General features: G+C 34.5%; 1 long non-coding RNA gene across 1 annotated transcript; it reads right to left on the reverse strand.

The window, feature by feature from the left end:
• Window positions 1-4,372: 4,372 nt before the first annotated feature.
• Window positions 4,373-8,599, reverse strand: LOC134279558 (uncharacterized). Its single transcript, XR_009994675.1, has 3 exons — window positions 8,255-8,599; window positions 7,209-7,395; window positions 4,373-4,790 (listed from the first exon to the last, which is right to left on the reverse strand). It is a non-coding gene; the product is annotated as an uncharacterized LOC134279558 (long non-coding RNA).
• Window positions 8,600-10,493: the final 1,894 nt, after the last annotated feature.

The following is a 10,493-nucleotide window of genomic DNA, read 5'->3' on the forward strand; positions in this document are numbered from 1 at the left end:
TATCCTAATGCATGACTATATTTTAAATTTCAAAGAATTTCGTCAAAAAACAAAGGAGATATTGCCATTTAAAGTTTCAGCCAATCAGCTTGCAGCACACGCACATGCGCATGCTTTCATGAAAATTCTTTTATATCTTGTGGTAGATCTTCAAAATGTAGGACTATGTTCAAAATTTCAAAGGATTATGACAAGAAACAAGAAAGATATTGAGACTTTAGTTTCAGCCAATCAGAGCGAAGCGCACGTGCATGCGCGTGAGATCTTGCTATTTTGACCATGCTATCTTGTCTATACTACTAATGTATCCTTACATTATGAGTTTCAAAAAATTTCATCAAAAAATAGAAAAGTTATGGCAATATCCATTATATTGGTCATTTCACGTGTTGCACGTGCGCGCTCTTGCAAGCACGTGCGCGCAAAATGACCTTCGTTCGGCAACTCTACATAACATGCCTTCTGACCCTAAAAAGGTTTCACCTAAGTCGGATGTGTAGTTTACAAGATCACTCGTGGACAAAATTTTCCCAGGAAGAAGAAAAATAATAAGAACTAGATACGATCTCGTTGCGAGCAACGAGTGGGTCTTCCGTCCTATTCTTGATAAGATGAGATAAGATTTTGATTGAGATTTTCATTCTAAATTATGATTTTCCATAAACTGTAAAAAGACATTGAACATTAGAGACTTTTAAAAAATCGACTTTTGGCCCCTCACGGCCCCACACATTAGGGATCAGCCCTTTTTTCTTCATATCATCTGAAAGCTCTCATGATTTTCATAACGGTTTGTTCAACAACTATTTAGAGATTCTTTTTCGTTTTCGAGTTATTTGCAAAAGAAACATTTAGGGGCCAACCCCTTAACTCCTTAATGGGGACGTTTAGCGAAAAATGAAAGGTTGTATCTTGTTCAGAACATGATTTTGAAAATCTTTTGTTCAATATTACTTATCAAAATATTTCCCACTTTTGAGATATAAAGCGTCAAAGATTATGTATTTTGGCCCCTTTTGGCCCTTAATTATGTACCATACGACATGAAAATCATAATATATATTTGTAAATGGTTGAGGTAAACATCTTTGCTTCAGTAATGTATTACAAAATATTAACAACTAAAGAGTTATTGATTGAAGACTTTTGGCGCCTCTCTGCCCCTAATTTGAGTGTCCAGCCCCTTTTTCTGGATTTTATCTTAAACCTCTTAGGATTTTGAACACTTTTTGTTCAACAACTATTCAGAGATTCTCTTTCGTTTTCGAGTTATTTGCAAAAGAAATATTTAGGGGCCAACCCTTCAAATCCTTAATGGGGACGTTTAGCGAAAAATGAAAGGTTGCAAATTGTTTAGAACATGATTTTTAACATCTTTTGTTCAATATTACTTATCAAAATATTTTCCACTTTTGAGATATAAAGCGTCAAAGATTTAGCATTCTGGCCCCTTGTGGCCCCTAATAATGTTTCATACAACATTAAAATTATAATATATAGTTGTAAATTGTGGAGATAAACAACTTTGCTTCAGTAATGTATAACAAAATATTGACTGTTACAGAGTTATCGAATAAAGACTTTTGGCCCCTCTTGGCCCCTAATGTGATGAGTCAGCACTTTTTTCTTGATATTATATGAAAGATCTTGTCATTCTGCACAAATATTGCTCAGTATGTCCTAACAAAATAATTATACTTTAAAAGATATGTTGCAAAATGTCTCCAAAAATCAGTCGTGATTCGTGTCCTAAATTTTGACCCCTACCGAGCTTCCATACTAGGCACTTCCGGAAAATATCCTGACCACGTTGCAATATGGCAACATGTCCTCTATCATCCCTGAAAATTTCAGCTTTCTAGCTTGAGCCGATTTTGAGTTCCATCACAGACAAGTAGGTCATCAAATTTTCGATCAAAGGGCGATAACTTCCGACCGGAAGTGAATTTCAAAAAAATGAAAAAAATGGATCAGGTTTGGATGAAGACAAATCTTTCCTGAAAATTTCAAATCAATCGATCTAGCCATCTCCGAGAAATCTTCTGCACAAAAATTGTAAGAAGAAAAAAGGAAGAATAATAAAAGTGAAAAAGAAACAATAGAATAATAGAAGGGTCTTCCGTTGGAGACGGAAGACCCTAATAATAACTAGAGCAAAGCTCGTTGCAAAGCAACGAGTGGGTCTTCCTTCCTAGCGATAAGCAAAAGATTAAATGTTTCTGTCTAGATTGTCAACTTTGCTAACATTCTCTTTTTCGATTTGTCTCAGAAACCCTTACTTGAATTCTTTAATTTGGTGTGAGCATGAGGTCTAAAGGGTACTCTCTCTAACAGCATTCTTGAAATCGTATCCACAACAGTTTAACTTCCAATATTATGACTTTTGATATCGGATATATCATGTTTGTTGCAATTATGTTTGTGAAACGTGTCATACTACAGAAACATAAGTGTTTTGCTACATTACCATCTTAAAAATGGCTTTAAAATCATTTAATATACAATATAACTTAGTAAATAAAATAAACAAATTATATAATAATTCAAAAAATCCAAATGTATTTACAATAATGATGAACAATCTTCATTAGTTGCAATCAGTAAGTAGAACAATACTTTTATAATAAACGCACAGAAATGTGTTGTGTATGTTTCGAATTTGCAGCTTTCCACTAGCAACTGGTGGTTTTACCTCAATAGGAGTGTAAAATTCTCTGAAAGGTATATTGTAAACACATTACATATGGCTGTGTATTCTTTTTTAGCGGCTTTGGCGGAATGCAGCAATCACTAAATCAAGTACAAAGCTAAAAGTCTTGTACATAAACATAAATAAGAATATCTACGCTAACTTATTCAAAAGTCAATTTCCACCAAATATTGTACAAGCTAAATATAATACATTTACAGCATTAAAGAAACAAATCTCTTTGAAGGTATTGCCCTGCATAAGAACAATTTGAATCCCCTACACTAAGGATGCTCTGTGCCAAGTTTCACTTTGGTTCTGGAAAATGATATTGTGAAATTTTAGACAATGATGATAATGGATAAAATTATGTTTTTAAAAAGATTTACTGGTTCCTTTAGCTCATATGGGCTAATAAGTATGCAACAGGCACAGTTTTGCAGTTGACATTGAAATGCGACTGGACATCTCTTCAATCTTGTTTTAGAAAACTACATGTACATGCCCTATGTACTGAATTCCTTGGAATCATACACATGTTTATGCCTTTAATTAGTTGTATGTGCCAAAATAACAATTTTTTTTACATTATACTGTAAAAAATACACATACGAGGGTCGTGTAGAAAAGTTCGCGGACACTTTGAATTACGGAAAATCTATTTTGTACTGTGAAGTATGACCTATGTCTGAATAAATTCCTACATTTTGTTTATTGGTATGTAAAAAATCAGGTCCATATAATAAAATCTTGAAAATTTACAACGATTTTTACTATGAGGTCATGGAATTCACGGAGCAATCACTTGACGTAAGGCGACGTGACAACCCGATTTCAACCGGTAAAGTTTTGTCGCAGTGTTCTATAAATCTTTCATTTCTTCAGATTTTTCTTATCTATTTTCTACTTTAAAATTGAATATCTATATCAAGACATATTACTTTTCTTTTATATAATGTCTTTTGTACTGATTCGGATATTATTGAGATCTTTAAAAAAAGTCTATGCAGTTAATCGCTCAGGTATGGAAACTATGCAAAACCATATAGGCGCAACGCAACGTCCATGCGATACGGGGGTATTGAAGTATCGATGGAGGTAATCATTCAAAATGTTAATCCTTCCATTCTTATGAAGCTACAACCATTTGAAAACTTGTCCTTTGTAGGTGTAGGATATTCCCGGCAGCATCTTGAACATTTTAATCTCTTTTTAGACATTTTCCAGTCTGCATACATAATTTTTACATAGTGCAGTGCTCCATGACGCTAAATGACGTTCCGATTTTTGGCTGTGTTTTTAAGCGTTGATCAGTTAAAAACGGCTATAAAACAGTCATATAACCCTCCAATTTAGTTCAAAATTTCTCCCAGTGACGTTTCATGAATACTATAGCGGCAGGTAAAATATCAGAAAACTCTTTGCGGTACAATTGTGCAATTTTTAATTTTAATGAAGAGTCTTTGTGATGTAAACGTGCCAAAATGTAGCATGCTCCGTGAAGCAAGATTTATCAAAATAAAAAAGCTGTATATTTTTCAATAATCATCGGAGAGCACCAAATTCTTGTATATTAATTGGAAAAAAGGTAAAGATTTTATCTGCAAAGTTTGACCGGTTTCGTGGAAATAGCGCGCTCACAATAAAACTTGTCCGCGAACACACTAACACCCCTCGTACATGTATTACAAGATCTTCTATTCCTGCTGAAGACAGAGGATCTATCTTAATCATTAGAATAAGTAAGTCTAAACTTTGAAAGGGAAGACCTTAATAAAGAGGTCAACATGCTACACAAACAAAATATTATTATATTTAAAAATAACATTTATTCCAATGTAATTACTGGTACATGTATTTCTGTTACAAAAACTATTTCACTTGAAAAACTGAGAGCAATTGATATGTTCATATTTGGGGATTTATGTTGTCAAATCAAAATTTAAAAATGATACACAGTGTGTTTAAAAATTGTCTTCACAAACCAAAACTTGACTTATTTTCACAATGCTGTTTATTCCATGTCACATCCAAACAGATGATCTTCTGGCAAATCATGGTCATGCTTGGTATCAAAATTCAGTCTTCAGATGAGTCACACCTATCCAAAAGAAATTGAAATTTTTTAATCTATAATTCTTTTACTAATAAAAAGTGCAATTCATGAGATTATAAATAAGATTATCAAATTGAGAGATAAGATATTGTCACATTTTCTGTGTATAATTTGTAAATTTTAATGTACTCTTTCATCAATTAAAAGAAGTTTACACCAGTTAAGGCAGTCATTTATGCTATTCCCTAATAAGACAACATACAAGTGCAAAGTAATCATGCACTAGTGGGTTTAGGATAATGTGCTAGAGTATTTATGACAACATACTAGCACGAGGTGACAATGTGCTAGCATGTACGTCAGTGATAATATGCCAGCACACTGAATCCAACATGCAGTGAAGCTAACACTCAACAGATTGTTTAAAGTTGTGTTTGCATGATATTTTGTTTTGTGTTAACACAGCAGCATGTTGTTTAAAGCTGCATTGGAGTGGCAGTCTGTTGAAATTAACATGCTAACACACTGCAACTTCACATCATTGGAACACCATAATTTTAAAACTGACAAACCAATATCTTATGATTACTAACTAGGTAATTGCAACTGTAAATGCTGATTTCATGGTGACAATAATACCGGTAATTCACTGTATATCTGAGAACTGATCAATTATAATAAGGCGTGTCCAGATAGGGCCACTTGCTAAAGCTCAATAGCACTTTCATAAAAGCGTGCCATCTTACCGACACAAAAGACGCCATTAGGCTATCACACAGCTCGCCATCACAACACTGAAAAACACTTTCGCACTAACACAAGTTCGCACCACACGCTGTCACACTAACACACAACACACTGTCACGCTAATACAATTTCACACAACAAAATATCAGGCTAACACGAGTTCACACAACACACTATCATGCTAACACGAATTCACAAACACACTGTCTCGCTAACACAAGTTCACACAACACGCTGTCTCGCTAACACAAGTTTTACACAACACGCAGTCTCGCTAATACGAGTTCATACAACACACTGTCTAGCTAACACAAGTACACGCAACACACTGTCACGCTTAGATGAATTCACACAACACACTGTCACGCTAACATGAGTTTACACAACACGCAGTCTCACTAACACGCGTTTACACAATACACTGTCACGCTAACACGAGTTTACACAATACACTGTCACGCTAATACAAAGTCACAAAACAGGCTGTCTCACTATTCACTAACACAAGTTCACACCAAATGCTGTTGCGATAACACACTGTCATCCTAATACCATTTCACACAACACACTGTCATTCTAATACCATTTCACACAACACACTGTCAGGCTAACAAGAATTCACACAACACACTGTCACGCTAACACGAAGTCTCAAAACAGGCTGTCTCACTATTCACTAACACAAGTATGCACCAAACGCTGTTGCGATAACACACTGTCATCCTAATACCATTTCACACAACACACTGTCATCCTAATACCATTTCACACAACACACTGTCAGGCTAACACGAGTTCACACAACACACTGTCACGCTAACACAAATTCAAAAATCATGCAATATCGCTAACACGAGTTCACATTACACGCAGTCTGGCTAACACGAGTTCACACAATATGCAATCTTGCTAACATGAGTTCACACAACACACTATCTCTCTAACACCAGTTCACACGACAAATTTTCAGGATAACAAGTTCACACAACACACTGTCACGCTAACACGAATTCACACAACATGCTGTCTCGTTAATAAGAATACACACAAAACGCTGTCTCGCTAACATGAGTTTACACAACACGCAGTCTCGCTAACACGAGTTTACACAACACGCAGTCTCACTAACACCAGTTTACACAACACGAAGTCTCGCTAATACGAGTTCAATCAACACTCTGTCTAGCTAACACGAGTTTACACAACACACTGTCACACTTACACTTTATACACGATTTTACACAACACGCTGTCCCGCTAACACGAGTTTACGCAACACATTGTCAAGCTAACAAGAATTCACACAACCCACTGTCAGGCTAACACAATTAAGTTCACAAAACACACTGCCTTGCTAACACAAATTCATACAACACACTGTCTCGCTAACACAAGTTCACACAACACACTCACATTGCTGAGTTTAAAGTAAAGGTCTACCCTAATTTGAAGAGGTTTAAAACTAACATATCTCTATATTAGTAAAAAGCTTCAAATTTAAGACAAAAACATTTATGCAGTAATGTTCCTTAACATGCATCTGGCATATAAAATGAATGAGACCTTAAAAACCTCACAGTACATGTTTACTTAGCTAATTAAAGGTCTAAATTGATGCTATTCAACAATATATATCAACATCTCTAAGTATGTGAATGAGTGAAATTCTCAAATAAATATTATAAATCAAAGTATCAATAAGAAGCTGAACCTTACGTCGCAGGTTCCAATCCCATTGCTAAATGCTTTAGACAGGTTACTCCTATGAGACTGCATAAACCAAGATTCTGTGTCACGGTAGGTGTTAGCACAAAATGGATCTCATACCTTAAAGGCAATAAGTGCTGAGTACAAGTCTATATTTGCAGCTAATACCATCTCAAGTGGTGGCACCATGAAATGACTGAAAAATGTATGATTAAGGCAAATAAACAAACATTGAACTATTACAGCAGTCTTATCAAACAAAAAAAGCAAACTTTCTATTATTACAATTTTTTTAAACAAATTTCTTTTGCAATTTAACTGAGCAATATTTGTCCTTTTTTGTCAGTAAAGTATGATATTAAATAATTAAGACTTTTTGAGAACATCTATTTATAGCGAGTCCAGACAGCAGCACAAATCCCTGCCCATAATGCGAGCTCTTATGATAACACCTTGGCAAAAGAAGATTGTGACTTGCACATTGCTCCACACAATTTTTCCGCAGTATACTTTGGACACACAGTGCTTAGCTTCTTTAACATGTTTAAGCTACATTCAAAATTCATTTCTATTTAATTTGAATTAGCTATCCTTACTCATGTTCACATGGAGCTAATGGGAAGTAATTTAACGAGCAGTGAATTCATTCGAATTAAACATTTGAATAAACTCTCAGTGTGAACATTGAGCATGGATGCACCAAATGTCAAATGCGGCTTGACAAGCACAATCTAAATTAAAACTAAATAAGTATCTGCCCTCACCCTTACAGTCACACTGTCAATATATAATTAGTTGAATATATTCTGTAACATTAAGTGCAGTTTGAATTATAGAGTATGATCACTATGATAGATAGTAGGACTGTTGAAATTACATCCTCAAATTTAAAAAAAATAAAATATAAAGCTGTGGGGATTTACAAGGCAAACAGAGAGCGTCTGAACTGTAAAACAGATAATATATCGGTGTGTCTGTGTATTTCTAATAACATCAATGTACGTCACTGTCATGTAATCAGTAGTGTAAATTTTAAGTAATAAAAATATTCTAACCTTCATTCCAATGGTCCAAGCCAATCATACATTAAAATGTCGCCGTCAGCTCTTTCATCACTCGATACAATTATCACTGGGGAATCCGAAGCAGAGTCAAGAGTGTTCATCCTTGTTAATGTGACAGTCAGAATTTCCTCGTAAACAATTCACACAAGATTCTTAGAATATATGAATCGGGATAATTCTGCTTAGAATAATGTTCCAGAGAAGTGACAAAGTACTTGAATCTTCGTAGCTCCAGATTAAATGAGTGTGCATGTCTACAAACGGATTCTTTGTGAGAAAATGTTCAACTTCACAAATCATTCTATTTTCAGTTTGTAAACCATGACAAACATGTGTCCGACGTCGACTCGAAGGGGCACACTGAAAACGGGATATACTAGAGACCTGATATTTACCTGACGTTTTAATTTTTAATTAAATGGTAATATTGAGTATTTTAAATTACTTATGTACAGACTTTATGACTTCGAGGCATATGCTATACAAAAATCCAATTGTTTTGAACATTTACAGACAAATTTGAATCAGGTCAAATAAGTGTTTAGTAGGCCCCTACATCGCGTCTTTAGTACCTTCCTATTTCCCACAATGCCGCGCGGGTGGGTACGACCCGATTCCTTGTTCGACCCGCGTGGTTTCGACCCTTTTCCTTGTTCGACCCGCGTGGTTTTGACCCAAGTGGTTTCGTTCCAAAGCAATATTAATTATAACAATTTCGATAGTTTAAAAACATTTTTGGGGGTCTAATTCAAAATATTCAGATTTTTTTTTAACCGATCGTGACTGTTTATTCATTATTAAAAATATTGCTAAATAATTATGTTTATCTAAACCATTTATTATTACGTATATTATCCCACAAAGGGCTGATTAGTTTTTAAGGAAAATGTTAAAATATTTATAAATTATTTATAATTTATTTCAAATGAAATTAATTGCATCCTTGTCCTAAAATCAATCTCAAGTTTACTATTGACTTCAATGTTGACAACCAATAATTGACACGTATCCCTCCCTGAACTTAAAGCCATACAGCTACCTTGAAACCATGTGTATACGTAAGGTATACACCATACCTTATAGTGTGAACCCCTCTATTTACCTGTATGTATATAATTATAAGTAGGTCGAAACCACTTGGGTCGTTACCACGCGGGTCGAACACAAAAATCGGGTCGTAACCACTCGACACCGTTTACAAACAAGCGCGAAAAAATCCTCTAAACTAGGTACTAATTATTGTTGTGTACATCATCACATTTTAAAATTATTTGAATAAAAAGAAAACAAAGAAACACCGAATCAAAACTATATCTTTTAGATGCATCAACTAAAAATGTGCACATACATGTATGCAGTAAAGGCTTGGCTGGCTATAGTAGACAACTTGTTCCTGAAAGGTTTCTCATATACATGTACTTGTTTTATATAAAAAACAATTAAATATAGCTGGAAGTTTATTTCTTTTTATATCAAATGACAAGATTTTATAAGTTCGAAATTATTTCAGTCAAACTTTTTCATAATATACCAATATTTTTAGCTATCAGAAAAAACGTGTATGAGCTATTAACCCCTAATTATAGGGGCCAGCCCCTTTTCATTAATCTAATATGAAAGCTCTCGTAATTACACACAACTTTTGTTATATATTTCTTACCAAATTATTCTCGGTTCAAAAGTTATTACACAAAAAGTAGCAAAAATTCAAGAAAAAAAAATTACTAAAATTTGCCGTTTTATAGCTTCCAAACTTTAGGAAATCAGCTTATAATTTTATCGTTCTGCACATCTACAATGTATTGGCTACAAGTTCTCCAACTTTCGTGTAAATATCTTACGTCGTTCTTGAGATTTTTAGTGGAAACGAGACATCAAAATTATCAATTAAAGGGCAATAACTCACAATTAAAGGCATGCATCAAAAAATTGAAAACAGGTGTAAATAGGTTTAATTACAAGGTATCTAACCTGAAAGTTTCATAAAAATCAGTCCAAAGGTCTTTGAGAAATCGCCTGTCAAAAATCGAGCGGGAAAAAAAAATAAAATAATAATAAGAAACAGTAGAATAACAGTAGGGTCTTCCGAAGGAAGCGGAAGACCCTAATAACTAGTGCTAATTGTAACGGGGACCGTTACAGATGTTCCCCAAACGCTCCCCAACTCCCTTTTGGTGCCATATTCCCTATAAGCTTCATTAAATAAGACAAACTCTATGCATTTGAGACT

Source organism: Saccostrea cucullata, unplaced genomic scaffold, assembly GCF_032062105.1.
Source record: "Saccostrea cucullata isolate Sc308-1 unplaced genomic scaffold, CSIRO_AGI_Scuc_v1 ctg6204, whole genome shotgun sequence".
NCBI lineage: Eukaryota > Metazoa > Mollusca > Bivalvia > Ostreida > Ostreidae > Saccostrea > Saccostrea cuccullata.